We start from the raw sequence: 15,186 nt of genomic DNA on the forward strand, positions 1-15,186 counted from the left end.
CTCTGGTTTCTTAGTGAAGGTATACTTAAATACCTTTTTCAGCTCATTATATATCATTTCCCAGAAAGCTTTCACTCTGGGGCAGGTCCACCAGAGGTGAAAGAATGTTCCTTCGTTTCCTTTACATTTCCAACATTTGTTATCAGACAAATGGTATATTTTTGCAAGTTTAACTGGGGTCATGTACCATCTATATATCATTTTCATAACATTTTCTTTCAAAGCATTGCATGCAGTGAAATTCAACCCAGAGGTCCACAACCTTTCCCAGTCCTCAAACATAATATTGTACCCAATGTCTTGTGCCCACTTTATCATAGCTGATTTTACCATTTCATCTTGTGTGTTCCATTTTAACAGCAAGTTGTACATTCTTGAAAGTACTTTGGTTTTAGGCTCTAACAATTCCGTTTCCAGCTTCGATTTTTCCACCTGGAATCCTAACTTTTTGTCTAGTTTAAACACTTCTTTAATCTGAGCATAGTGTAGCCAATCTCGCACTTTATCTTTCATTTTCTCCAAACTCTGCAATTTCCAGTTATCTCCATCTTTCTCTAATATTTCCCAATACTTCGGCCATTTGGCCTCCATATTGAGTCTTTTCCGGGCCTTAGCTTCCAATGGTGAGAGCCACCTTGGAGTTTTATTTTCCAGTAAGTCTTTGTATTTTGTCCAGACATTAAACACTGCTTTTCTGACAATATGGTTCTTGAAGTTCCTATTAATCTTAACCTTGTCATACCATAAATATGCATGCCAACCAAAAGCGTTATCAAAACCTTCCAAATCCAGAACATCAGTGTTTTCCAGAAGCAGCCAATCCTTTAGCCAGCAGAAAGCTGCTGATTCGTAATACAACCTTAGGTCTGGCAGGGCAAAGCCCCCTCTTTCTTTCGCATCAGTTAATATCTTAAACTTAATTCTGGGCTTTTTGCCCTGCCAGACAAATTTAGAAATGTCTCTCTGCCACTTCCGGAAGCACTCTGTTTTGTCCACAATCTGTAATGTTTGAAACAAAAACAACATTTTTGGCAATACATTCATCTTTATAGCAGCAATTCGGCCTAACAAGGAAAGTTTCAGTCTTGTCCAACTTTCTAAGTCTCTTTTAATTTCTGACCAACATTTCTCATAATTGTCCTTAAATAGACTCAGGTTTTTTGCTGTAATGTTTACCCCTAGGTATTTTACTTTTTTAACCACATTTAACTCTGTCTCTTTCTGAAACCATTCTGACTCTGAATCTGTCAAGTTTTTCCCCAATACCTTAGTTTTCTGCTTGTTTAATTTAAATCCCGCCACCCGACCAAACTCTTGAATCAATTGTAATACTCTTTTCGTACTAGATTCTGGCTCCTGCAGGGTCAAAACTAGGTCATCTGCAAAAGCTTTAAGTTTGTATTGTTTCGCTCCGACCTGAATTCCTTCAACCAACCGGTCCCCTCTAATCATATTCAAGAGCACCTGCAGAACCGAAATAAATAACAGTGGGGAGATAGGACAGCCTTGTCGTGTTCCTTTTTCAATTTTAAACTCTTCTGTTACCACATTATTAACTATCAATTTAGCCTTTTGTTCTGAATAAATTGCGTCAATCCTGTTTTCAAAACCCCGTCCCACTCCCATCCCTTCCAAATTTTTCTTCATAAATTTCCAGGAAATATTGTCAAAGGCCTTCTCCGCATCTATAAAGATCAACACTGCTTTTGTATTGATATTTGTTTGCAAAAGTTCCAAAATATCAATAATGTTCCTTGTGTTAGCAAACAAATGTCTACCTGGGAGAAAGCCTGCCTGGTCCTTATGAATTACTTCATTTAAGACTTTTTTAAATCTACTTGCCAAAATATCTGCAAAAATTTTGTAATCCACATTTAAAAGGGAGATGGGGCGGTAGTTCTTCAACTGTGTCTTTTCAGTTTCTGATTTTGGTATCAATGTGATAAATGCTTCTTTCCACGATTCCGGCGCCTTCTTCCCCTCCAGAATTTCGTTGCTGACCTCCATCAGTGGTTGTATCAAATAGTCTTTCAGTGTCCTATAATACTTGGAGGTAAGCCCATCTGGCCCTGGAGATTTGCCCAGTTGCATGTTCTGAATGGCTTGTTCAATCTCTTGTCGTGTTATTTTACAGTTCAGGATTGATCTATTTTCTTGTGACAATTTTGACAGTCCATTCTTTTTCAAAAATTGTTTTATCTCATCCTCGTCTTGCGGCCCTTGAGTGTATAGTTTTTTAAAATATCTCTGGAAGCACTTTCTAATCTCCACAGGGTTCTGAATGTTTCTTCCTTCAATCACTAGGTTTGTAACTGTGTTTAGTTTTTGTCTCTTCTTCAACTGCCATGCTAGCAGTTTCCCACATTTATTCGCCGATTCAAACGTTCTTTGTTTCATCAATTTAACTTTCCACTCTATTTCCTGGTTGATCAATTTAGAATACTGTGCTTGATAAAGTTTAATTTCTCTCAAAATCGGCTGTGACTTCGGGTTTGATCTTAACTTCTTCTCTAATTCTTTAAGTTTCTCCAAAATCTTGTCTCTTTTCTCATTTTGTGTCCTTTTCTTTACAGCATTCTGTTGTATCAAGAACCCCCTCATCACGGCCTTGCTTGCATCCCAGATGATTCTTTTTTCCACCATAGTGTTCAAATTTATCTCAAAATAATCCTTCAAAACTTTTTGGGCCTTCTTAATGATCTCCTGATCTCTAAACAAATTGTCATTCATCTTCCATCTAAAGGAGCCGGTTGGTAGTAATGTCATGTCCATCTTTACTGCGTTATGGTCGGAGCAGGTCTTTGGGCAGATTTCCACCTTTCTGGTCTTGGGTGCCAGACCTCTAGATATCCATATTTGGTCGATTCTTGTCCATGTCAGTTGAGCTTCAGAAAAGAATGTTCCCTCTCTTCCCAGGGGGTTCTTTATCCTCCATATATCAATCAAGTCCATATTGTCAGTTAGTTCAAAGAAGGTCTTTGGTAGTCTGCCATCTTTTGTCACGTTTTGACTTTGTGACTTATCCATGTTGGTTGATACGACCCCATTCATATCTCCCATCATAATGATGTTGTCATAGACCAGATAATCCAGCATGCTCTCATGCAACTTCTTGTAAAATTCTGATTTCCCCTCATTTGGTGCATAAATTCCTAATATCAAAATCTTCTCTCCTTGGTGTTGTATTTCAATTGCCAGAATTCTCCCTTGCTCATCTTTGAATAAAAATTTAGGTAACAGGCTCTCCTTTGCATAAATCACCACTCCTCTCTTCTTCACTCGATCCGAAGAAATAAATTCCTGGCCTAATCTTTTATTTATTAACACTTTTTTATGGAGCCTAGTCACATGTGTTTCTTGCAAACAAATAATGTCCAATTGTTCTTTTTTCAATATGTGGAATATCTTCCTCCTTTTTCCCGGGGAATTACATCCATGAATGTTCCAGCTCAGAAGTTGCAGAGACATTCTGAATAAATCTGTTATTTATCTGGGGGTGGTATCTTTTTCTCTGGGTCTTCAGGTTCCAAGGGTAGAGGTGCAGTTGGTAGTTCAGGCCCTGAAGGTGTTTCAATCCCTTTTTGAAGGTCCTCTCCGTAGGCGATTAGAAATTTGTCTCTATCTTCAGGTGTTTTAATTTTGACCTTCTTCCCTCTGAAGGTGAAGGATAGTCCCTGGGGAAATTCCCACCTAAAGATGATTGAGTTACTTCTTAACAGTCTAACCAATTCAAGATAGGTGGATCTAAGGTCCAAGAGTTGTTTCGGAATATCTTTGTAAATTTCAGCTCTCCTGTCCGAAATGTCTAGAGGTTTTTCGTAGTGTAGGCCCAATATCTTGTCTCTTTCCTCCTTCGATCTCAGAATTATCAAACAGTCTCTGGGTTTGTCTTTCCTAGCAAATTTTCCAAGTCTGAAAGCCGACACGATTTTAAAGTCCTTTTCTTCCTCCAAAGCCCAGTGTTTAGAAAATTCTTTGGTCAGGAACTCACTTAGATTTCCTTGTTCAAGCTCTGATATTGACCTTAAGCTTAAATTATTCTCCCGGTTCCGAAGTTCTATCATAGACAAATATGTCTGTTGCTCACCAACTTGTTTATGGAGAGGTTTTACCTCTTGTTCCAAATTTTCAACTTTCTGAGCAGTTGCCTCAGCCAATTTGCGATTTTCAGCCGTGTCCTCAGCTAATTGTCCAATTGATTTTACATTCAGAGCCACTTGTTCAGATATTTTATTTAGGCAGGTTGTATTATGATCAATCTTGGCCATTTGTTCATCCGCTTTCTTGTCCAGAGATTCCACTCTCTTGTCCAAAGATTCCAATTTTTCGAAGATTTTTTCTAAAATTGAAGCAGTTGCTCCTGCAGCCATACCTTCCAGCAATAATTGTTCAGTTTCCCCTTCCCCTGCCGGTGGAAAAAAAGGCACAATTTCTTCTTCTCCTGCCGGGGGCAAAATAGGCACAGACGATCTACGTGTCTGTAAGGCTGAGGCTAAAGTTGTTTGTCTGGTTCTTCTTGGTTCCTTCTCTTTAGACTCCTTTTTTCTTGCGCCACTCATACCAACTTTATCTACTAGTCAAGGTCAATAACTTGTTCCCATGGGAATACAACAGCCCAGAGTATAAACAGTCACACAGGAGGAAGGAAAAGAAAAAAATGCAGTAAAATCCTCTAGAGGGAGCTCAAAATGTCTTGAGGGAAGAAGGCAAACCAAAATAAGTCTATAAAGTCCAATTCAATGTCCAGAAACCTTCAAAAAGTTAGAGTTTAGCAGAGTTGGTTTAAAAAATTTAAGAAGTTACACTGTCTCTGATAAGTGCCAATTGATGTTTCAAAGTTGCAGATCTATAAGTGCTCAGCCTGTAACCTATCTCAGTAATCATGTAGCTAAGTCAGCAAGCTGATAGTTCTATTGTTCAGGCAGCCCGAGCACTGGGGTTTCACAGTAAAAAGTTTATAGTTCCCAAAAGAGGAGGATTAATACAGTTCCAATAAAATAGATCACAAAAATAACTTAAATCTTCACTTTGCCACAGACCCGCTTCAATGGGAGCCAAAGACAGTTAATTTTAAAGCTTCTTTAAAGGCACCATGCATCGGAATCTTTGCTTTGATGTTGCCGCAACAGCGGAAGACGGACTTCCTTTTTAACGTCTCTCCGCTTTCAACCAAATTTCTATTTTTGCTCAATTTTAATGCAGTCTCAGCTTTACTCACAGATTGTTGCCTCTTGTAGTCAGTTTTTCAAGGAAAAAAGGTCAGCGCTCACCGGCAGCAGCTGCGCGGCTTCACTTTGCAGAATAGCGATCAACTCACAGCGCCGCGACCCCCTCCACTGTCCGAGGCTCCTTACGGGGTCTCTTCACAGTTTTGAGAGCCGCTTCTGGCGCCCGCCAAGTCCCACGGCCGCAGACTCTTGCTGCCTGCGGTTTTCCCGATGTGGGTCTCTGCTTTGCCGTAGCAGACGACCCTTTTCTGCCAAGCTTCCTCCTCAGCACTAGAGGAGGACCGCCATTGCCGTTCGCGCCGCCTCCGGAAGTCCTGGAGACATTGTTTGAATTGGACCACATATATCAGTATAAATAAGTTGCAAAGGCTCTGTTGAACTTCTATGGCTTTGCTTGGGGACAGAAGGTCTTCTTCCCTTCCCAAACAAACAATATTCACATATTTCACTTTTCAGGTCAACTTTACAAAGTTTAAAGTTCCGTTCCTCTCACCAAACCTTTCTTTGGCAGGTCTGCTATTATCCTGAAATTTCTATGCCCAAGCCTTTTGTGCCACAGTTGGACACAGGCTGCACTTGAATTCTTCTTAACCGTATTTCTTGACCTGGATCTAGCACAAAGACTCCATTATTTGTGGTTCAAGGACCCGAACCCCGCGAAGTGAAATGAAGACACAGGGACATGTGATATAAGGTTAATGGGCTAGAAAAGGCCACAACTTTATTGATTACAGCAATGAAAAGGTATTGGCTTAGGCATTGGATCGCGAAACAAGTGGGTTTAATCACCAGGGGTTCATCACCTGTTGATGCTAATCCAACTATAGGCTCACCCCTGATGTCACCGAGGGTCGTGCCATGGCCTCCCGCCAAGCAGGCTTCGGACGGAATACATGACCGCCAGATTCCTTTAACGGAATACCCCTAGAAATTGAAGGCATAGGCGATGGCCACACCTAGCACTTCGACACACCAAAACACATAATTCCAATGCCTAACCTACCCACCAATACCACAAAAAGTTGTGACGGTTGCTACGAGGTAGGCGAAAAAACCAAAAAGCCTAATGCCAAATGGAAAAACTCCTACCAGGCCCCCCGTGCAACCGGGGCGACCAACCTAAGGTCCATAGAAGGCCAATGACCTAAGCCCTAACTCAAAGGGAGTGGAGGGTGGGTGACTCGCACAGGACGACAAAGAGAAATGAGGCCGGAGAGAGGCTGGCACTGCAGCATAAAGGCTGCTGGACACCCCCCCATGGCTCCTGGTTGGACAGCCACCGGGGGGGAGCGTGAGCGCCAGCCAGGTGAGCTGGAGGCAGGGGGCAATGCCCCCTGCTAGGAGCGGTGTTCGGGCTCCTGCCCACAACCGCTCCCCTCTCTTTCAGGGAGGAGAGTCTTTCCCAAACCTTATGCACACAAAACTCCATCTTTGGTAATCACACATCTGTTGCTATTAAAATTTACATTAAAACCACGCTTGGTCATAGTTGACACACTCAGAAAACCGTCTGTTAATTCTGGCAAGTAAACTACATTTCTCACTTCACTACAAACCATTTTTCTGCCTGCAACACACTTGAGCGAACCTGCTCCTTTTCCTTTACACAGAAACTTTGTGGCCATTTACAGCTGTAGCTGTCTCTGATGAATTTTCATTTAACTCTCTGGGGAAAAGAACCAGCATCACACGACATGTGCATTGAAGCTGCTGAATCAATTAACCAACTAGTAGAATTGCTGTAAATAGCACCAGTTTTCCTGCTAGATAGTTCTGAATAACTGCAAAAGCATTTTGAGTTTGTTTTCTGTTGCCACCCTGGAACTTTTCTTTAATCATGCCACTCTGTTTTGTACAATTCAAGTTGGAAACGGAGTTGTTGCATTCTAAAGTTTAAAATTTGTCTAAAATGTATAACTTATTGTTGGAGTGGCATACAAAAGATGATCAAGTTAAATCAGTGATGATAGACTGGGCAAGAGATGTGGGAGATAACATAATATTTGAAGACTGGGAAAGAATGTGGAAGAAAGGGGTCAAGTTCACTGCATGTACGGGGTTAAAGGAAAATATAATGGAAATGATGTATAGATGGTATTTGACTCCTGTAAAATTAGCAAAGATTTACCATAACAGTGATAATCTATGTTGGAAATGTAAAGAGAAGGAGGGTACTTTCTATCATATGTGGTGGACCTGCCCCAAGGTGAAAGACTTCTGGGAGAAGATTTATAATGAATTGAAAAAAAATGTTCAAATATACATTTATTAAGAAACCAGAGGCCTTTCTTCTTGGAATAATAGGTTTGGAATTGCCCAAGAAAGATGTTAAATTATTTTTGTATGCCACAACCGCTGCTCGAATGCTACTAGCGAAGAATTGGAAAATACAAGAAGTTCCACCAGTGGAAGATTGGCAGATGAAGATGATGGACTTTTCGGAGCTAGCCGACCTGACTGGAAGAGTCCGTGACCAGAAGGAGGAGGATTACCAGGAAGAATGAATGAAATTTAAAGACTATTTAGTTAAGTTAATTTAACTGGAAAAACTTGCAAATACCAGATAGGCTTAGGATTTAAATATGTAATGTGATGAATTAATATGTTTAATGCTGAAAGAAAGATGTTAACTGAAATTCAACCAGGGGGGATACAAGGAAGTAACTTAGCAATGTTACTAAGTTTGGTTTAAATACGGTTGAGATTTATGTTTGTTTGTTTGTTTAACAAATTTTCTGGAAAATTAATTTTTTTTGGGGGAAAATTAATAAATAAAGTACAAGATGCAGAGCTGTGCCAGACAGCGAATTCCTGGGCTGGCTTATGCAAACCAACCTGTCAAAAGAACAATGGAGGACCATTAACAATGCAAGAAGACTCCTTCCCCTTGCCCTGAGGCATGAACAGAGACCAGTTTCAGGTGATGAGGGTTGTTTGAGGAGACAGGAAAAGGCAGTTTTTGAGCAAGGTTTGCTGGGAAGAAGCAGCAGGAGAGGAGCTGAGCTCCATCTTGGGCAGGCAGGCTAAAGGATGCCTGCGCTGCTGCCTTGTGAAATGACCATGCCGTAAGATCTGGACTCCCACTATGCAAACTGAAGGTGTAAATAGGTGAATAAAGCATATTTCTTAAAGCTACAAGAGTCTCCACTGTGTTTTCTATTCTCCAAAGGGACACAGGCCCTTTTTTACAACTGCCACAGACTAGGTTTGACATCTTAACTGAGGTATCTACCACAACCTCAGGGTCTCATTCTACGTCAGTCACCACCAGTTCATACATTACAAGTGTCTATGTGAAATTAAGCTTTCTTGCTCAGTCATGCCTCTTGTTACTCTTGTTTACACGGAATTGCATTTGCCATTTTACTGCTCATTCACTCACTTTGGAGAGGTGAATTTAGAAGTCAGTGGTATGTGTGTGCATGTAATATTATGCAGAGGATCCTTTTCTTCTGTTGTCATTGAAGACTATGCAACGGGGATTTTGGAATGCACTAGATGGGCCGCTCTCCTGCCGCATTTTTGCCTGTAATACTGCTCGTTCCCTCACTTTGCAAAGGTCCTTTTGGAACTGTGTGATAGCTTTTAGCTTAACTGACCTTGAACAATTTAGTGTCATCTGCAGACTTGGTCATCTCGCAGGAGACCCCCAACTGCAGGCCTCACAAGCTGAAGCCGGGCAGTTAGGAGTCTGACTTTTGATGGTTCTGCCTCCATTTCCAAGTTTCCGTGCCTTGGGAGACACGGCCATTTCACAGTCTCAAACCTGCTTACAAAACAATAAGTTATTTGTCATTGCCATTTCATCCACTTTGTTCTTTACTTTGATTGAATTTCTGATTGGAACATTTCCTTCCTTTTCACATTCTCATTAGAGCACCATGCCCTGCAGGGACTCTGGGAAGCAACACATGTGGCTGCAGGGATCTGTTTTAAATGAAGGGGTTCCTATAAGCCACTCTTCGTAACCCCAATCCGGTTTTTCCAGCTCATTGAATGGGCTGATTCAACACCTGGTTGGCCATCTGCCAGACACTCAACTGTCATATTTTCAGAGTAAGAGTCAGAGGCAGAGCACAACAATATTGCATCTAAGGGAACATAAAAATACACCTCTATATATCTTTATATATCTATATATAATCCGTCTATCTATCTCTGTAATTCCCAGTTTTCACATTACTTTATATACTCAGCCCTCCAGATGTTTTGGGATTACAGCTCCCATCATCCCTAGCTAACAGGACCAGTGGTCAGGGATGATGGAAACTGTAGTCCTAAAACAGCTGGAGGGCTGAGTTTGCCCAAGCACCCACGGCCCCCTGCAGTTGGCTCCTATCATTGTATATCTCCTTCTCATTCATGATCTTGTGCCTTGCAGGTGCTATTATGATACCCCACACAGGGCCATGCCCTTGTATTTTTACAGGTTTTCAATTAGCGTCATTTTTTTTATTTGAGCCAGAACACAATTCTGCCATATTTGTAGGTGAGAAGATGGGAAGGAGGAGATTTCTGCAATTTTTTCAGCAGGAGAGAAATTTTTTTTTTCAGCAGGAGAGAAATTTTTTCAGCAGGAGAGTGAAATGGAGGATCTTGCTGGCTGTAGCGGAAGCAGGCGGAGGGAGGGGTTACCAGCTGGCTGCAGAATCTACACAGAAGTGGTCTTCCGTTCTGCATCAGTAGAGACATGTTGGGGACATGGAAAGAAGGGCAGGGAACATTGCAATCTCACAATTTTTTCTTCATATGAATGAAGCCCCCTTTATTACAAGACAGGTACTTCTGGATAATGCCTACCGAAACCACGCCATGGACATGCAGGAAAATCCGTAAGGAAAGATGCCCAGGACATAGACATGACATTCCCTTGTCCAGAGTCAGGATAGCAGCAACAACAACCAGCTTCTCTTTCATTTCCTGTTGTGTTCGGAGTTCCCCCTTTCTCAAGGGAATGTGCTCAGTATTCCTTCATTTCATTGCTTGGCAACAGTGTTTCAATTTTCAAGTCCTGTTATGCTGCCTTTAAAGCCCTAGCAAGTAGCTTCCACATTTTGCTTTCAAACTTCTTTCATAGATATCTGATAGCCATACTTTTTTAAAAAACGTCAGTGCTAAGATTCTGCCTCCCTCCTCCTTCACTGGCCTGAGTGACATATGTCGACTGAACTGCCCTCTCAGCAGCCTGTAGATCCAAGCTGGATCTACACTGATATGAAAAACGCTATTTAAAACACTATAAAAATATAGCTGTCAATGTAATTTATCACTGATGATGGATCACTGCTTTGCAGCATCCTCCGGTGTCACATTTTATGATGCATTTTTAATGTTATAATTGACCATTGTAGCTGTCCATAGTCTTTAAATGAGGATTATACATGAAGTGTTCCAAAGGACCACTGGGCAATAGATGGTAGGTGGAAGTACAATCTTACAGTATAAATCTCTTAGCCATCAGTATTACTTAATGGCAAAGCATTACATGGCATAGTAGCACTAATATTCTTCATTTCACCAGACATCTTGCCTAATGGAGAATTATGTGAGATTTTGCAAACCGCACCTGGCGCTTTGAAAATGTTGATGCAGTAATAATGCATTCAAGGACAACGCTAGGCACAAAAAGTTGGCATAACTAAAGCCCAGTATATTAAGCTGGTGTAAAGTTAAATCAAATCCAAACCCAACCAGCTACCACTTCCTTGACTTCTTCCTTACAAGTGCAGAGTGTGGCCCTGCTGGTCTGCTTCCTCCTCTTCCACCTTCTGCTGGACTAGTTTTAACCAGCCATGTCATTTATTTAAAACATTTTAATACTACTTTATCAGTCATAGCTGCCCCCTCCCTTGAAGGAATTCTGTGAACTGTTGCTTGTGGAGCAAAGCAGGTGGAAAAAGCCATTGCCTGATTAACATTTTTGCAGACGATGGCTCTGGCAGACCAGCAGATGGGGACAGGCAGAACAAGCCACTGCCAAGTCCCGAGACTTTCCCTTTGGTCTCTGGGTCCTCCATGCAGTTGGAACACCCAGCTCCGGAGATGGCAGCAAGGAGGCCCAGAACAGAACAGAACAGTGATAGAGACCACCGCCAGGGTGTGGGCCACCTGGAGGTCCACAGGAAGGTCCAGCAGGGAGTCGTAGACCTTGCACTGCATCTGGCTGGTGCTCTTGTAGACGCAGTTTATTCACAACCCCTCGCTCCTACCAACGTGTGTGTGTGTGTGTGTGTGTGTGTGTGTGTTGTGACATCAACCCCTCCCCCCCATTTCAATGACAGGTCGGCGCCCATGGAGATGAGGAGCCAAGTGACTCTTAAAGCGGACATGGGCCAAATTGCAGCTACGCTACAAAGTGAAAGGTAGCTGCAAGCCCATTGCCCCTTTAAGAGCAGCTTAAATCGGGACATCTCAGGGCAAAGGAAAAATCTGATTGTTTCCATGGCAGTCCCAGAAAATTTGAGGCAATTGACGTATATGTATATTGGCAGTAAACCTTGGGGTTTACTGCCAAAATCTTTTTTACAAATGAGCTTAGTCACAAGGTGTCAATGAAGGAAGGATCCTCACATAAGGCAGCGGAGGTGGAAGGTCGGAGTGTTCCTTCTCCATTTTGCTAATTCTGCATCTTGTCTGCTAAAGTTTGAGGAACAGGATTATGTATTTTGTGTACGTTGTACTTTTTATTTTCCAAATTATTTCAAATCCAACCAAATTACTTTAATTTAATACAAATTCTTAAAATCAGGTTGCTCCTGTTGCAAACATAAGTTGATCGTTTCCTCCCATATCTGCATCATTTCTTTTTAGGTGTCCAGTTGTCATCCGTCACTCTCCGTTATATCATTCTTGCAGCTGACCACATGGTTCCTGAGCAGTGGGGTTCCTTCCAACTCTAAAACTCTATGATTCTCTGAAAATAAAATATGCATGGGAAAGAGGGCCAGACAGAAGGAAAATCACAGAGGTGTTGAGAGGAACAGATGACAGACAAAAGCAAATAACCTGTGGCATTTAGTCATTTGTTGATTTTTAAATCATTTCTAAGCTGCTTTATATTTAAAAAAATCTTAAACAGTGTACTGTAAAGCAGTATCAGAAAAACCATAAAAAGAGTAACATGGTCATTCAAAAACTAAGAATCACATCTATCTATTTATTTGTCTGTCTGTCTGTCTATTTGAATATTTATGTTCCCTTAGATGCAATAGTGGTGTGCACTGTCGCTGGCCTTTACCCTGAAGGTACGACGTTTGAGTGGCTGACAGGTGGCCGAAATTAATGGTTGGATTTTAAATTCATTTCAGTGAGTCTACTCTGAGTAGGACTAGCATCGGAGACAACCATATATATATCTATATATGGTTGTGTAATATAAATTTGCATAGCAGAAGGGGGCGGGCAAGATCAGAAAGGAGCCAAAAGGGCAAAAATCGCTCCCCCAATTAGTCTTTCCAGGGTAAGAAACGGTTTCTTCAACAGACAGTTCGTTTTCTCTTTCTCTCTCCTCTTCTGCTTCCTTTAGCCAGCAACGGTGTGTAAAAAGTAAGCAAATGCTCATGTATTAATGCATTAATGGGAGTTTTTTCTGGGTAAATATAGGCTCTTTGTTGATGCTGCAAACAGGGCGGCTTCTCTGGAAATAAACGGCGTAGTACATTATTACTGACTTAACCGCAAATTTAAGATACCAGAAAATGCAAAGGAAGACAATGGGCCTTGATTTTTATTAGTCCCCTCATTGCTTTCCTTTTTGTGAAGGGCTTGGAGAACAGGTTGAGGTTTTTTACTGCCGGTAGACCAGGTGTACATGCGAGACGTGTACCCTTTTCTTGCACATGCAAGTCTTCTGACCAGTGTCTGATGATCATTGTGACTTGGCATCTGGCAAAGAATGAGATGATCCTTGGACTGTTCATTGCCTTTTGCTCTGCTGCATGCTAACTCTGCTAGATTGGTATCAAATATTAATAAAGCAATATTTGTTTTGGAACCAAGAGACCTTTCCTTTGGGAATGACTATCCCAATCTTCTTTAGAGGACAAGATGCAGAATTAGCAAAACAGAGAAGGAACACTCTGACCTTACACCTCTGCTGCCTTGTGACTAGACTCATTAGTGAGAAAGGAATAACATACACGTCAACTGTCCTGAATTTTCTCAGGCTGCCTTGAAAGCAATTAAATACAAAAAACATGGCGTATCTGCATAAGCTAAAGCAAAATAACAAAATGTACACGGAAAGGCTGATTTGAAAATTTAATTTATGGGAATGGCAGTGTATTCAGCATCAAATGTTATTGAGTAAAACATAGATGGAATAGCTAGCCTATAGCATGTCTTTCCAACATACGTTGTATCAAAAATACTCCAAAAAATACTATTGCCACAATTAGGTCACTTGAAATGATAAATAATTGTTGATCACCAATCTTATTATCAAACAAGCTTCACTGAAAAAAATATTTTCAGGTGCCCTGATCTCAATATGAAATTCTATTCTATAATAGTTATACCAGAACACAAAGTCTGTTGGTTACACCTGAAACACACCTTAAAGGTATACTGTTACCATTCATACTGGAAATGTTGCCAAATACTGCTTAGTTAAATGTTACGATACAAATGCCCATAAAAGGGGTTAAGCTGATTAAACAACCTTTAAATATAAGAACTCAGGTCAAGATGTGAATTTAGACCTGAAGGAATCATTGTCTTTGAACGGTACCTTTATATGTAAGGTTCCCTTGGCCGTAATCTATGTTCAGTATTTACAATACAACTTTTATTGTATTGATGGAATTGATTATTTATATGAGCAGGGTCTCATGGTTTGAAAAATGTTTATAGATCGTATATTGAACAGACAGCAATATTTATTGTGTGTTTGGCTTTTGTCAGGTCTGCAGGCATGTATGGAAGCTTCTGATATGAATTAATGAACCTCCGACAGGTTTGTAGTCCATTTATTTACAATAACACAGAGAGAGTGGCATCGAGCCAACTTCTCTCAAGACACCAGTTGCTCAGTCTGAGTCTCCTGCCCTTCCGCAGCACTAAGCGCCAGTTCCCCATCATCCTGCCCCTGTGCTTCCCTTGCTCCTTAACCCTTTCCTGCCTCCTAATCCAAGGGGAAGGAGCAGCATCACCGCTGCTCTCAGAGGCAGAGCCTTCCAGACACTCCCTCCCTCCCTCCTGGTTACCTAGCAAAGTTCTCAGGGCTGTCTATTTCCCTCAACCTCCAACTGTGAGACTTCTGAATCTGCTATTCTCTCTGCTACTGGGAATCTTGAAGGAAGGGCCCCCCCAGTTCTTCTCTTCCTCCTCTGTTAAAGGCTGCTCTGTCTGGGACTGTCTTTCTTCCTGGTCTGAGTCAGACCAGTCTCTGGCATCCAACGCTGGCCAGCCCCTGACAGCTTTACAGCAGTACACTGATGAAGGAAGTATTTGGAAACGGGTGTTTCATGCTAGCTACTCCATGTTTTTGCTCATTAGCATATGTTGCTGAATACGCTACTATTCACATAAAATGAATTTTCAAGTCAGACTTTTTGTGCATGCTTTGTTTTGTTTTCGTTTTTTGCTTTATGGAAGCAATTAACCCATCACGGATTCTTCCTTAAGCTGGTCTTAAAGAGGCAATGGGCTTGCAGCTACCTTTTACTTTGTAGCGTAGCTGCAATTTAGCCCACGCCCCTTTGAAGAGCCACTTGGCTCCCCATCTTCCCTGGACACTAACTTGACATTGAGATTGGGAAGGGGGCTTGACATCATGAGGGTGTCACTGGGCATACACTGAAAGATTGTCAGTGAACTACCCTGCATGAGGGGACATGGGGTGGGCTGCCTGCGTACACATGTGTCTTGCGGGGAACCCCCATATCCCATTTACACTGAGGAGGCCCACCCTGGTCTTCTGTAGAGATTTGAAATGTCAGAGAATCTAACAGATAATAAT

Source organism: Podarcis erhardii (assembly GCF_964252035.2).
Source record: "Podarcis erhardii genome assembly, chromosome: 13".
Lineage (NCBI taxonomy): Eukaryota > Metazoa > Chordata > Lepidosauria > Squamata > Lacertidae > Podarcis > Podarcis erhardii.